The sequence below is a fragment of the Calliphora vicina genome, chromosome 5 (assembly GCF_958450345.1).
Source record: "Calliphora vicina chromosome 5, idCalVici1.1, whole genome shotgun sequence".
In the NCBI taxonomy this organism is placed as follows: domain Eukaryota; kingdom Metazoa; phylum Arthropoda; class Insecta; order Diptera; family Calliphoridae; genus Calliphora; species Calliphora vicina.
The window spans coordinates 75,228,597-75,244,497 of record NC_088784.1 but is presented as its reverse complement, the minus strand read 5'-3'; the positions used below and the strand labels follow the sequence as shown (position 1 = coordinate 75,244,497).

The following is a 15,901-nucleotide window of genomic DNA, read 5'->3' as shown; positions in this document are numbered from 1 at the left end:
CACTTCCTTCTAAATACTTTTTAACAGGTATTTCAACACGTGGCCGAGCGTTGTCATGATGGAATACTACGGTTTCATGTCTGGCCGCATATTCTGGACATTTTTCGGCCAATGCTAGCTTCAAACTAATCAGTTGCGTTCAGTACAGGTTTCTTGTGATGGTCTGCCCAGATTTAAGTTGCTGCCCAGCAAAAACTTACATTGAAAAGTAATGAGTTAAAAAGCTAATATACCTACTATTCACTACTTACACAATAGCTTTTTAAGTCATTATATTAACACGGTGATGTCATTGGAGGCAAGTACTTACCACCGTCGCTTACAAATATGCAGTTAAATAAGTTGTTTTGTTGTAGAGCTATTTATAGAATTTTGTATTTGCAAACAAAAAATAAAATAAAAAAATAAGTCGCATCCAAGAGTCGAACCAAGAACTATCCGTTTGCTAGTCTGCTGTTCTACTCACTAAACCACTGCTTAGTAATTTTATTGTGTATCAAATAATGGTTTTCACTCAGTAGTACTATATTATTTTCTGTTTTTCTAAAAATAAACATGCAATAAAATAAATGGGCAAATTGAGAAATAGTAACTGATTATTTGTTTTGTTTGTTTATTTTGTTTTTTTTTAGACTTTAGCACATAAACAAGTACTTATGTATCAGATTATATGCCAGCCATTACTTAACTACTTGTATGTAATGCAGGTGGTATGTAGTAGTCATTGAAAAGTAAGCTGTCCAGTAATTGCAAGTCATTACCAAGTTTTTGCTTTGTGATAATAGATACCACCCTTTTTCTCGCACCAAATACATAGCATTACCTTAGCGCCATGGATATTTCCCTTTGGTGGATTCGGCTGGTTAGCCGGTCTTCACATACGATTTTGGGTGAAACCTGCTGCTCGCAAACGTTTTGAAATTGCTGCTTGGGTCGCTAAAATTGATTTTGAAAGTTCTTATTGAGTTTTATAACAATCTTCATAGAGGAATTCTTGGTATTCAAACTTTTTGGCTGGCCTGGGCGATCTTTGACTTTCCAGTAAAAATCACCACTTCTGAACCGAACAAACCATCTGTCGCACATTGAAACTGATGGAACACATTCACCATAAGCTTTGGTTAACAATCGTTGTGCTTCAGCCGCACTTTTTTTCAAATTAAAGAAGTAAGCTCAGACCCATATTAGTATGCATATTCTGGGTCCTTGTAAGATTCTAATACGATCTAGCCATGTCCGTCTGTCTGTTGAAAACACGATAGCGATAATACCAAAGGAACAAAGGTTGAACATTTCCACAAATAAGGTTTGTTTGGTACTTAAAATGAGCAATATCGATGCATGATTCCATCTATCCCCCAAACAAATGTCCACCCGGAATACTGTTTGAGCAGTCATAAATATGTTGATTATGCGGCAATCCTGATAACATTTTGCAGTAATTAGTTCTAAGTACTCTGAAATTATACTGTAAAGGAATGTGAAAATCGGGAAACATTTGTCGCTAATCCCTATACATGGTCTCCATTAGAAAATGACTTGAACATTCATAATTGTCTTATAATAAATAATATCGTGATGAAATTGAACATAAACAATATTTTTATGAACCTTAATCTTTGTACTAACTCTGTGTTTTTATACCCATCACCTTCGTGAGAAGGGTATATATATGTAAGTTTGTCATTCCGTTTGTTATTTCCACAATATAATTTTCCGACCCTATAAAGTATATATATTCTGGATCATTATAGATAGCGGAGACGATTAAGCCATGCCCGTCTGTCTGTTTAAATCCGAAGCCCCCAAATAACTTACATACACTATTCATACATCAATATATCCGGAATTCTTCCGGCTCGGTTGCTATTTAAAATCGAGAAAATGGCTGAGATATAAGGAAAAAACTCGGACAATCTCGATTTTTGACCTATTGTTCACCTATATTAAGTCATTAATATAGACAATATGGATATCTAATGATAGATATTTCAAAGACCTTTGCAGCGACGTATATAAGACCATAGTAAGTTGGACCTACAATTGGTCAAAATCGGAAAAACTTACAAAAAACAACTTTGGAAAAAAAATTAATTTTGTTTAACTAAAAAATATTTAAAATTTTTATTTTGAATTATAATTTGGTGAAAGGTATATAAGATTCGGCACAGCCGAATATATCTCTCTTACTTGTTTTTTTTTGTTTTAGTCTTCTTTTTTGCAAAGGATTAAAAGTTTTCATTATTTCCATTCTCTAAATGTATTTTGTTTAACGCCGAAATTTACTATATTTTAAAAGAAAACCTAGTAAATGTGAATTTATCCTAGTAAATTTGAATTTATCTTATTGGAAACTGAACATACGGGAATATAATTTTCAAAAAAGTTTTCATTATATTGTTTGAGACGATCTAGATAAGTTCCTTTCCTCAAATATTTTCTGCTGATCAGAAATAAAAAATTATAGCAAAATGTTTCAAAACAATTAATATGCCCTAAACGAGGAATAGCAATTGATAATAGTTTACTTATATGTCCATAAATGATCAAAATAGGTTGAACCGGTATAAATTTTGATTCAAAATATATGAACATTTTTGTTCGGACCTACCACTATACATCATTTGTTCCCGATAACATCATTGGATTGTAACAACACGGTTACAAGCCTAGTGGTGTGTTTGGGATCATTGTCGTGCTGGTATCTCCATGTTATATCCTCAGCGTATGGATATAAAATATTTTAAAATGGATATTATATTTCATGATATGAACTGGAAAATTTATTTCAAAATCTTAATTGTCCATGCCTGGTATGAAGTAAATGGAGGGAGCATGAATATGAATTATATTTAAGCTCTTAGTCAGTAGGAACGACCACAGTTGCCAGATTTTAAGTTAAAATTGTCTTGATAATATTACGCCATAAATTAATTCAAAATATGTCTGCTATTATCATTGAATCTTATATTTTATTTATAATTAAATCTTAAATCAATCTTATTAATCTGAATAATTTGCCTAAATTATCTATATATCAATATACATAATTCAAATACCACAAGTTTTGATATTAAAAACGTAATCTGTTCTTTTGTAAAAAAAAATTTTGTAAATAAAATAACTTTAGAGGGATTTGCAATATGGACAGTTTTTAAACAACTTTTACAATCGAAATGTTTTTCCTATTATTTTCAAATTTCAATTAAATATTGAATTTGTATGATTCCAAAAAATCTGGCAACCAATTTATATGTGACTCATTTTATTTTACGCATGAGTACAAAAATGAAAGAGAGTTGCTGTTTATTTACTCTTTGTAAAATGACAGATTTTTGTTGTTGTTTATATCGAAATACATGAGTATCTGTGTGTGTGAATTTAGTTCAATTGAATATCTGAACAGTCTGGTGCATTTAATTAGGGGTGAATGAAGTTAATTATGAACTTAAATTAATGTTTATTTGTGCCTACATTATAAAATACACACTTTTTTGTTTCTAGGAATTGCAATCCAAACTACATAATTCTATTTGTAGCAAATCGAATCACAATTAAACATACTTAACAAGTAGCGGATACCCAGCGTGTGCTACTATGATTAAAATTCTTTATTGATGGTAGGGTTTTATAATAAATCTTTTTTTACCATATTTTTTTTTAAAAAGGGGCATAAAATACATCTGACTTTTTTTAATTTAAATTTAATTTCTGGGATATGAGATACAAAAAAGTCCTTAAACTCAGTTTTAGCTCGTTTAATACCCTTAAAGGTACAAATATCAAAAAGTACCATACATCTGCCCACTTATTTTTTGTATAAATTTAGATTAAGTTGGATTTTTGGTGCTAGTTAGTTCCGGAGATATAGAGATACTGATTTTACACAATTCCAATTTCCAAAAAACCCTTCTTAGTAGATCTACATATCGTGAGATATGTCAAAACTTCAATTGGGAAAAATGTTTGTATGGGACAATTTGAAAAAAAAATTGCCTTTATAGTGAAACCGGTTCATCGGTTGGATGGTTGCAAAGTCTATAGCGGACATAGGTAGAAATTAATCTATTTACTTTATTATTTTAAGAATTCATTCTTTATAGGACTAATTCCTTATTAAATTATTCAAGTTTTCTTTAATACAAATCCTTTACTTATGATTCAATTTTTCTTCGGTAGGTAAATGTTAGTTCGTCAAGTTTCTCCAACCCTGCCTGTTCTTATTTATTTGCAAACAAAATATCTAAATTTGTACTGCATACTTTAGGGCTTTTTTTATTACAGTTGACTGGACTCAAAAAGTCGGTTTTAGCCGTAATTTTTTATTTTATTTTTCTTTACAAACCATCTCCTGAAAATTTCGAATCGAATAAAAAAATCAGCCAAATCGCTCCAGCCGTTCTCACGTGATGACATTACATACATGGACCATTTCATTTTTATATATATAGATAAGCTTATGCCAAGTTTTTTCAATTCAATTTGTACATGATTAAAAGCAAAACAAAAATAAATTGAATGCACAACAAGTAAAAGTGATATATTCGGCAGTGCCTTCACCAAATTTTACTTTAAAATTAAGATTGAAAATATTTTTGGATTAAACAAATTTTTTAGGTAAAAAAAAATCAGTTTACAAAATGCGGGATTTACGTCATATGGTGAATGTGTTCCATCGGTTTCAACTTGCGAGAGATGGTTTGTTCGGTTCAGAAGTTGTGATTTTTACAAGGAAGACAAAGTTCTCCCAGGCCAGCAAAAAAGTTTCAGGACCAAGAATTGGAGGCATTACTCCATGAAGATTGTTGTCAAACTCAACAAGAGCTTGTAAAATCATTGGCAGCTACTCAAGCAGCAATTCCAAACGGTTGCAAGCAGCAGGATTCATCCAAAAACTGGGAAATTGGGTACCATACGAATTGAAGCCGAGTGACCTTGAAACACGATTTTGCATGTCCGAACGCTATAAAAGAAACTCATTTCTGCACCGAATCATTATTTGCGATGGAAAATGGATCCATTACGAAAACTCGAAGCGTAAGAGATCGTACGTGAAGCCCGGCCAACCAGCCGAATCGACACCAAAGCCAAATATCCATGGCGCTAAGGTAATGCTCTGTATTTGGTGGGACCAAAAGACTCTTATCTATTATGAGCTGCTGAAATCTGGCCACACCATCACATGGAACCTGTGCCGTACGCAACTGAAGCTGGGTTTCCGTATACACCGTAATCGGCGCCGATAACTGAAACTGAAAAACGTTGGTGTTCGTCACCGTCTCGTTTCTGAATTGTTTTCGTTTCAGTTGGGTACGAAATTATTTTTTAATTTTGGATGTCGCACATTAAATAGAATTTCATTATTTTTGACAAAATCTATTATTTTTTCCTCTTCCAATAAAGAAAATTAATTTTCTTTATTCATTTTGATTTTCATTAAATTTGAAATAAAAAAATAATTAAAATAATTTTCGTTCCTACAGCACCGAAAACAACCTACTAGAAGTTGTTTTCGTTCCGGTCCCAAATGACAAGTTTTTCGTTACTGATCGGTGCCGTTTCGTTCCCAATTTTTTTTCGGTGCAAATGTATGGAATGTCGTTTTCGGTACCGATTACGGTGTATGCGGAAACGTAGCTTGATTTGTTTGAAGCGAGCATTTGCCGAAAAACGCCCAGAATATGCGGCCAGACATGAAATCCTAATATTCCATCATGACAACGCTTGGCCACATGTTGCAATACCTATTAAAAAGTATTTAGAATGAAGTGGTTGGGAAGTTTTGTCTCATCCGCCTTAGACTATGTTCGAATACTATTTGTTTCAATCAATGCAGAACGCTCTCTCTGGAATACGCTTTACTTCAGAACAGAGCATCCAAAATTGACTTGATTAGTTCTTGGCCTCTAAATATGAGCAGTTCCTTTGGCTCGGAATCCATATGTTGCCAGAAAGATGGGGAAAAGGTCATAACTAGCAATGGGGAAAACTTTGAATAACTTCGTATTGCACAAATGTTTCAAAATAAAATCTAAACATTTTTAGAAATCCCGCATTTTTAAGTCATAAACCCAATATTTTACAGATTTTTATGGCGTAATATACGCCGTTGGAAAGGTCTTTGAAATATCTTTCATTACATTTGCATAGTGTCTGTATTAATGACTTACGAATTCAGATATAGATCATAAATATTTTTAAAATCGCATTTTGTGGGCCGATTTTAAATAGCAACCGAACCGGGACTATAGAGGATATATTGATGTATGAATCATGTATGTAAATTATTTTGGGGCTACGGAAAGAATATTTCAACAAACAGACTGACAGACGTACATGTATGTATATATCGACTCCGCTATCTATAGCGGATATATATATATATATATAATTTGTTGGGTCGCAAATGAAAAATGTAGAAATTACAAACGGAATGGGAAACTTACAAATAATTTAATTAAACTTGCATTAGATTTGAATTAACAAAAATTCAATCATTCATCGTAGAATAATTCATGAATGATTAAATAAATTTTGAGAATAGATTTATGGAATGAATAGCTGAAATTGTTTAATCTCTAATTGAATTAATTAATTCGATGATCTGCTTCATTATCAATTGATTGTTTCGCTGGGGTCTTTGTTTTGAATTGTTTTTATTTCTATAAATAAAATTTTATTATAAATCTAAATATTCATTCAGAATTATTATGCCTAAAATTACGTCAACAACGTGTTGACATCTTACTGATATGATAAGAAGCTTAAAAATGTCACATGTTTCAAAACGCTATTTAAATGAATCAATCATAAATCTACTAGATTTCTCAGATGTGAATTTTTTACAAAAATAAAAACAAAAAATAACACAAAAGCTCTTTTATTGATCTAAAAAATATAAGGGAAAATTATCAAAAAATATGGGGAGTATATTGATTTATTGGTCTTTATTAAATTCTAATACGATCTAGCTATGTCCATCCGTCTTTCCGTCTGTTGAAAACACAATGGGGCGCAAGCGAAAGGAGCTAGATGACTGAAATTTTCTACAAATATTCTCTGTTAAGGTTTGTTTGGTATTGGAAATGGGCAATATCGGTGCATGATTAAACCTAACCCTCATACAAACACCCAAAGTATTCGGCGGGAATCGAATTCACATCTTTAGACAAATAGTCCAGCCCACTATAATCTAGTCCAATCTAAAGTCCAATGTTCGCTATAAATTCCAAATTCTATGGTAGTCAAAATATTGCCCCTATTTAAATCTCCTGCAATATAAATGATGTATACGTTTATGGAATGCGATACTTCGTTGGGCATGAAGAAAAAAAAATAAAACAAAGAAACGTGAGAGAAACGTGAGTAATTACAAATTGAAAAAAGAGAACAAGTTGTTGTCATCGTCAACGACAACTACAACAAACAGTATAACAAAGAGCATGAGGCACAAAAATTGTTTCGAACTTAAACATTACAATTCAGATACAAATCGTGATTCTATAACGTAACAAGCAACTAAACGAGTGTTAACGGTTAAATTTGTTTTAGCGAACTAAAAAGCAAACAAAAAAAAATATATATAAATTAAATACAACAAAAAGAAAAGCTAAAAGAAAAATTAAGATACAAATTTAATTAGAAAAAAATTGAGAGAAAAATTTTTATTTATGGTTTCTCGTTTAAACTACAGTGACTAGAGAAACTAGAAATTTGTTAAATTTATTAACAAAAACAAGTTTCATTTCAATTAAATTCCCAAAAAAAATTTTATTGGGAAATTGTGTTACCAAAAACAAAAAAAAGCTTGTAGAAAAAATATTTATTTATTGATTTACGATTTAACCTTACGAAAAACCACGACTTGGTCGTTGCTAAATTTGTGTTTGTTTGTGTGAGTGTTTGTTTCATATTTGTTTTTTTTTTTATTGTTGTTTTTGTTAAACGACTAAGGCAAGAAAACGAGTGAATTTACCGACTTTTCATCATCATCATCGTCATTGTAATTAACAACAACAAAAACATAGTGTGGGGTGTAAAAAGAGTTGTATGTGAATAAGTAGGTTTTTTTCATGTTGTTGTTGTTGTTGCTTCTGCTGGTTTTTGACAACGTGTTTGTTGTATGATAAAACATTTTGCTAGTGCAGGGATGGAACATTTTATTAATTGTGATAGATCTGAGATTTTCTTATGTATTTTAAGCAAATTTAATGAAAATCAATACATTTGCATTGGAATAATTTAAATTAAGAAACTTTATTAATGAAATAAACAATGAATCAAAGTAGATTTTCAAAAAAAATTTTCCTATCATCTCATCCTATCATCTTATGTTCTTTTAAAATTTATACTTTCTGTAAATTTCCCTATGTATGTATGATGCAAAAGTAGATATTTCCTGCTCATCCAAGCACTTTTAGGAACATTTAAATTTGAATTTATTTCTTGTCATGATCAGAAATATCTCCCCCAATTACGATGTTTAACAATTTGCTCAAAACTTTTGTGTTCTCATATTTTTACTTTCAAGAACTTTTTTTGTTATAAAAATCAATCAATCAATTGAATTGGTGTTCTTCATAAAAAAAAACTTGGTGTGATGAATTTCCATCGATAGCAAGAAGTTTTTGGTGATGAAAATCAATCAATTTGAATTGGTATGATCAATTGCCATCGATTTTGAGTATCTATTGAAAGAAAATGCGTTTTTATTTCCATGAAAATTATTTTTCGGATGAAAAATAAGAAATGATTTATGAAAATTATGTACAAAAATTTAAATTTAATCTATTTTAAATACTTTTAGAATAATAAAAATATATTTTGGAATGTGAAAGCTAGATATTTACTTCTTAATAGTTTTCCAACAAGAAGCGATCAATTTTCAAATATAATAAAAGCTGTGTGTTTGGCAAAAATTAAATATTTTTTTTATTTGAAAGTCTCCTTACTGTGTGGTCCCGTTCCCAGAGGTTAATTTTTCAATGCCGCAAATATTCGTCTGAATTTGAGCAATGGCCTGGCTTATGTTGACCTTGAGGTCATCTGCGACATCAGAAAACCCCACAAGAAATTTTCTAGCGGTGTCATACCACACGATCTTGGCGCAAAATTCATGTCACATCTGCAAAGAAACCCATACCCTCAACGCATTCATGCAAAATGTTCATTGAGGCGCTGTAGCTCTCGCCGTTGAAGGGGATGACCTCATAAAACCTCTAATAACCGCATCTGATCCCCTTATGGTACATATTTATTTTTTTAAAAACAAACACAAACTGTGAAGCGTTTTGCTTAGTTGCAGATACGGGTCTGCAAATGCGGGTTCGATTCCCGCCAGAAACTCTGAGTTCTGGCGGGAATCGAACCCGCAACTCCCTTATTGATAGTCCAGCACACTATCGTCTAGTCTATCGGGGCACCCGTATTTTCAGTGTTCAAAAAACTGGTAATCTGGCCCGGTTTCAGATAAAGTATCTCGAAAACTAGGTAACTGATCGTCATTATTTTTTGATTATGTTGATAGTTATATTACTTAAGAGAACAATACAAAACTATTTTTTCAATATTTCTCAACTTTGATGGAAAATAAAAAAACTAAAGATTTCTATATTTGCCATATTTCCAAAATAAGTTCTTTGATTATTCCTTTAGCTATTGCAAAAATTTCTAGCTGCCCGTCCTTGCCCCATTTTTTGCTAGAGGTAAAATTTTGAAAAACGACATGTAATCGTGAAAACTCATTAGATATTTCTTTTAGGGATTGTGAGCAAGATTTTACAAAAAAAATTAAATCTTATCTGGAATATTTTAAAAAAAAATTAAAAATAAATTTAAAAAAAATTAATCTAAAAATAAAATATTTTTTTAAAAGTTTTGATTTAAAATTATTTCAGAAAAGATTTAAAATATTTTTTAAAAAAAAATATTATTTTGTAAAAATTTATTTTTAAATTTTAAAATATTTTTTTTTTTAAAAAAAATTTATTTTTAAATTTTTTGTAAAATAAATTTTTTAAAAAAAAAAATCTTAAAATTTTAAAATAAATTTTTACAAAATAAATTAAAAAAATTAATATTTACTGGAATATTTTACAAAAAATTTAAAAATAATTTTTTTTTAAAAAAATATTTTAAATCTTTTCTGAAAAAATTTTAAATCAAAACTTTTAAAAAAATATTTTATTTTACTTCCCATAAAATAGATTTTTCCACAAATTACAATTTTGCTATGCCATAAGTAGTCACGTAAAAGGCGTATAACCCATTTCAAACACTCATTTCATAGGTTGATCAATTGTCTATCATATGCCTTTTAAATTTTTGGATTATCTCGTTTGGTTCAAAAGTTATATATCTGTAATATTGATGCCCCATGTGTTTATCTGGTGTTTTCGACTTAAATCGACTTCTCTATCTACATGGAACAAGGAACCATAGAATCCCAAACGAAATAAATTAAAATCATAACAATACTACTCATATTTCCATCCCTGTGTGTTTTTCTCTTCTTCATTATTTTTATATGTTAAATATGTTGTTTTTGCTTTAACGGTGTGCTTGTGTTTGTTGTTTTTGTAAACCGACCTTACACACTCTCTTCTTTTTATAGCAGCAACATTTTATTTCTATACAACCAAGAGCATTTCTGGTGGAGCAAAAAAAGCTAAAATACAACAAATGACAATTTTAAACCACAAAAGAAAATAAGAAAAAACTAAAAGATAAAAAAGTCCGATACAAAATAAAAAAAAAGAAAAACGAACTAAAGAAATTTGATAAAAAACAAAATACAAAAAAAAAATGTTTTAAAAATATAACAAAATTTTTTTTAAACCAGCTGTTGTTTTTGCAACAAAACAAATAAAAAAATAAACTAATTTAAAAATAAAATAGTTAAATGGCTGTTATAATAAAAACAAAAACTATAAAAATTTGTTGTTGATAACAAGTTGTTTTAAACTAAAACCCCTTAAGCCAAACCCCTCTACTCAAACAAATCCATGTTGAGATACAGACTGGTGTCGACACACTTTTTAAAACAGCCGTAAATTGTTTAAATAAATTAATTTTTCATAAACGGGTACAAAATTTTAAGAAAATAAAGACCTTAAGGCTCGCTAAACAAAAGGAAGGAACGAAGTGAAAGAAAATTGAAAAAATATTTGCAAAAAAATAAAACAAAAAAGAAAAACCATCAACAAAGTATAAGCCTAAAAGTATGCTTCACATGTAAACAACTACAATATCTAAGAAAAAAATATAAAAAAAAAATAAAAGAAAATTAAGTGCATGTGAGTAACTAACGGTAAACAGAGCAAACGTAACGGTAAGCGGGCTATAATAAAAGCCGAAGCAAGTGAGAGAGACCACGAATAGTTTTAAAGCTGTTAAAGAGAGCAACAGCGGGCGTTATTGGCTAGAGAGCGAAATACGAAATACCCTTCTAAAAAAACAAAAGCAAACAAATAAAAGAGTGTAAGCTAAATAGTTGTATACGAGTATTATAGTTTTTAACTGCTTGTCATCTCATACGTGCGTTACACTTACTCAGCCATCAAATATTATCTATCACCACATCATTACACTCATCAACAGCCAGTTATCCTGCATAGAACAATTACCGAATCAAATCAAAACTAACCTTAACTAGAACACCACCTACGCTAAAAAGTTAACCACAACCACATCACTTATTTAACTACAGCTTAAGCTAATCCATACGTTAACTTTTGTTCCATTAAATTCAACAACGCAATTCTAAACCACTCCCAACATTTACAGCTTCTATATAATATTCACATCTAAATAAACGTCAAACATAAAACGCTTAAACGTCTACTTTGAGCATAATTTCTCATAGCAAGCGTTTTATTAATATCGCCACAACGTATTCGTTAAACGTTTTTGGCCTATTCATCAACTATAATTATAATTTAATTAGCGAAAATGTGCAGAGATCGCGATATGATTTTGCCATAGATCAGCGTAATCGCCAGTATAAAGTTAAGAAAAAAATTAAAGTTAAAAAATAAATAAATTACAAAACTCAAAAACAAAACCAACCTAACTACATCTTAAAAAAAAAAATTCAAAACTTAAACCTACAAAAAGGAATTTTAAAATTTAAACAAAATAAATCTTGAAATTTAAAGTTGTACTTTCTGGCCTGGGAAAACAAACGAAAAATGTGACTCTACAAATTTATTTGAAAAAATAAATCTACAACTACAAAACCAAATCCCATTTGTGGGTTAACGTGTGTAAACATTTGAAAGGATTGAAAAGAACGCCTGTGACTAAAAGACAGATTTGTGCGATTTTTGTGTTAAAAGGAGTGCAGAATATTTGCTAAGCAGGATTAAAGGAGTGTTAAGCTAAACAAGTGACTGGAAAAGCAACGGATTTATTTCGCTATTATCTTTTGATTTAACGCGTGTTTTTCTTCGTCTTAATTGAGCAAAAGTGTGTCCAAGAGAGAGAGAGAGATAGAGAGAAGAAAAGCGCTTTAACGTAACAAAAGTTTTTTGTCTCACTAAAAAACCAGCAAAATTGAAGACTTTGTAAAAAACCTTTGGAAGTCTGTTAAGGCTTGCGTTGTAAGTATTAAACATATTTCTAATTAATAAATCTAGAAATTATAAGTTCTACTAACTTAGTAATTTAAGGTCAAAATAAGAGTTACTTAAACAATATAAACAATATCTGCAAGAAATTTTGACAGAAGAAGCAACGTCCTCTTTTAAAACAAAAAACGGTTTGGGCAATTTTGACCCATGAGTACAGGATAAGGGTTAAATATTATTTAGATTATCTTAATCAAGCAAGCACTCAAGTATAATCGATGTGATTTCATTTTGTGATTGAGAAACTAGATCAAAATGACTATAACCAGCCTGTTGAAGTCTGGTATCTAGTAAGGTCTTGTATCTGATTCCCAAAACGTCGGATAGATTTTTCGATATATTTTCTGTCACATTCAGGTTCATATTCAAGACGGTCCTCTATGTCTTAACATATAAAGAGCTGGTCATTTGCAAAGAAAATTAACAAATATTTCCTACTTTCTGAGGTCCCGGCAGCAACTACTGTAATTGCGGAAAGGAAGACCAAAACTACTTGACTGCTTATCGAACTCTGCCATTAGCGTCGAATTTTCCTTCCGATTTTTATTCATTGTATTCGGGTCGAATTTTCCAGTCAAGCTTACACATTTCCATTTTGCGCTATTTGTTGTCATCATTCGGAGACAGTGTCTAAAGATATCTGTTTTAATAGACCCAAGCGGTAATGCAATAGATACTACAAGGTTAGGTTCCATGGGCAGCTATTCGCCAAGCAGCTCACTTGGGTTCATTCAATATCCAAGTAATATCCAAGAAGTAAACAGCAGGTTATTTATAATATGTCCGTTGTCTTCGAGGCGAAACAACCAGATTCATCCTTGATGGCTCATCTAAACACGATAGGAATGCGATTCCAAGGATACGTTCCCTCAATTTTGTAAGAGCCGGGCATTGGCATAATAGGTGGGTCACAGTATCCTCCTCTTATTCGTTATGACAGCTATATATGTATATTATCCTAATCAGTTTTGGTTGGTTGATACCGGTGTTAGCTCGCTACTCACAAGCTCTGTAGAATCGATATGATTTTGTTGTGAGATTGAGAAACTATATCAAAATCTGATGCTAATAAGGTCACACAGATAGTCTGGTTTCTAAATCTTTAGATAGATCTTTCAGTACATTTTCATTCAGACATGTCTTAACATTAGACATTTGCAGCTCCCGGCAGTAACAGTAACTGCTAGAAGTCTTGAAATGTCCTTCGGGCTTCTATTCAAAATTGAGTTTCCCATTGTATTCGGGTGCCATTTTCTTGGTAATCTTGAACATTTTCAATCGGCCCATCTGAGATAGTGTCAAAAGATTTCACTATGAATAGCTCGAAGCGATATTGCAATATATACTCCATCTGAGATTTTTAAAACCTGGAAAGCTCTTCCCTACACAATATCTGACTAATGTAGATACCACATCTACATTAGTCAGTGGTATAAATAAGATTTAAATGACGCCAGACTGCCGACGAAAATGCCAGTACTCCCACGAATGTATTTTCCTATAGAACGTTTCTCCACAAAAGACCGCATATCCTATTCGCAAGTTCATCTAAGAACCATCAGTACATACCTTAGAGTTATTGGAAGGAATTATAAGTTTGAACATTCTATAAAAGTACAAGGAGGCATAGTCTGGAGGATCGGAGCTTAAGTTCCACCATACTAGAGACCCGTATGGAAATATTGGACGAATTATTTCGATCTAACTCCATTAAACCATCTTAATGATATGTATTGCAACAACTTCAAATTCCAATATTGTCCTACTCAACAAGAATCGAGTTATCAATAATCAGTCAGAGTAGAGGTGGAGTCACCACAACTTTACTCTGTTCTCAAATATGATATATTACAAGCTTGCTTGAATTCATGCATCTCCTGAATATATCCTCTAGAGCCAGTTTAATGTCAATAGTTGTCATGTTGTTGAAGGACCCTTAATATCTTGGAAAGTGTAAACTCAAAAATTTACCTGTGATTTTACAACCAAATTTGTTAACAATCAAAAGGATTTACAACCAAATAATTGAATTTTCTAATGATGTGACATACATGTGGTTGTTTCAATCATAATTAATCTTTAATAACTGAGACATTATCGAATCGTTCGATTGGCATGTTCCTTTCACTCCTCGAGGAAGCAGGGAGCTCCTTGCTTGACTTCATATGCAATTCCGAAAGTTCTGTTGTTAGTTGCCGCTTCCAGGTATGAGCGGGTCTCCCAACTCGTCCGCTTCGCTGCGGGTTGCAGTCTATGCATTTCTTGGTAATGTCATCGTCTTGTTTTCAGAGGGTGTGAATTATCCAACTCCATTTCCACTCTGTTTGCCTCCATCCAAAGTTGTTTGTTGGATATGGTTACAGGCCAGAAAATCCTTAAGATTTTGCAGAGGCATTGTTGAGAAACATTTGAAGACATTGCGTGTCACCTGGTGCCAAGTTCCAGGTCTCTCATCCATACAACAGAGTAGATTTTATGTTGGAATATAATAATTTAATTTTGGTTTGTTTCGAAATATTAGACGATTTCCAAACTGGATTTACTTGGGCAAATGTACTCTGTGTTTGATTTATGCGACTGTTGTATCAATTGTGATTCCCAGGTAACCAGTTTTGCCAGAATGGGTGGTAAAGTAGACATATATCATCGGCATAATCTAAGTCTACAAATCGTCCTTAAGCCCCACATAATAGCTCTCTTGTTGCCTTCTGCATCTCAGCATCGAGGACACAGTTAAAAATTAGAGATGATAAAACACAGCCTTGTCTAATTTCAGTTTTTGCTATGATCGATCTTGTTGCTCAGCAGTTTTTCATGTAACACACGACAAGTGTTCCCATTAGTATTTTAGCAATCAGCTCTCAGAATATTTTCCAGATTTATGTACTCCAAACTAGATTACCTTTTGGGTGGGAAAATTTCAGTGTTTGCAATAGGAAGTTTGCTTATTTCCTCACATTTTCGTCTGCTATCTCACTACCTATATTATTTTTGAGGCCTGTCTCACACCAAAGATTAATATCATGCTGCTCACTAAAAGCCAGAAGCTCTTTGTGACAGCTGCTAAGTTCGTTTGACCATATATTACCTGAATTCAAGGCCATAATAGCAGCTTGACATTCGATGAAAAAACTGTCATGTCTTCCGCTTGAAAAATACCGCAAATATTTCCAATTCCAGCTCCTGGTAGTAATCGGTACAACCAATATTCTCTCTTGAGCCTTCAACAATTTACTTTTCCCTATAGCCAAACAAACTGCTCAGGAAACCTAGCA

The 15,901-nt window shown here is 31.8% G+C and overlaps 1 protein-coding gene across 11 annotated transcripts in view; it reads left to right on the top strand.

Moving 5' to 3' along the window:
* The window catches only part of LOC135962028 (protein FAM13A), a 132,898-nt gene that overhangs the window by 34,639 nt on the left and 82,358 nt on the right, over positions 1 to 15,901 (top strand). For 3 of the 11 annotated variants that reach the window (XM_065513745.1, XM_065513746.1, XM_065513752.1), the window contains one exon: positions 10,613 to 12,599. The gene's annotated coding sequence lies outside the window, so the exon portion shown is untranslated. The other 8 variants (XM_065513753.1, XM_065513743.1, XM_065513748.1 and 5 more) reach the window with 8 other exon arrangements.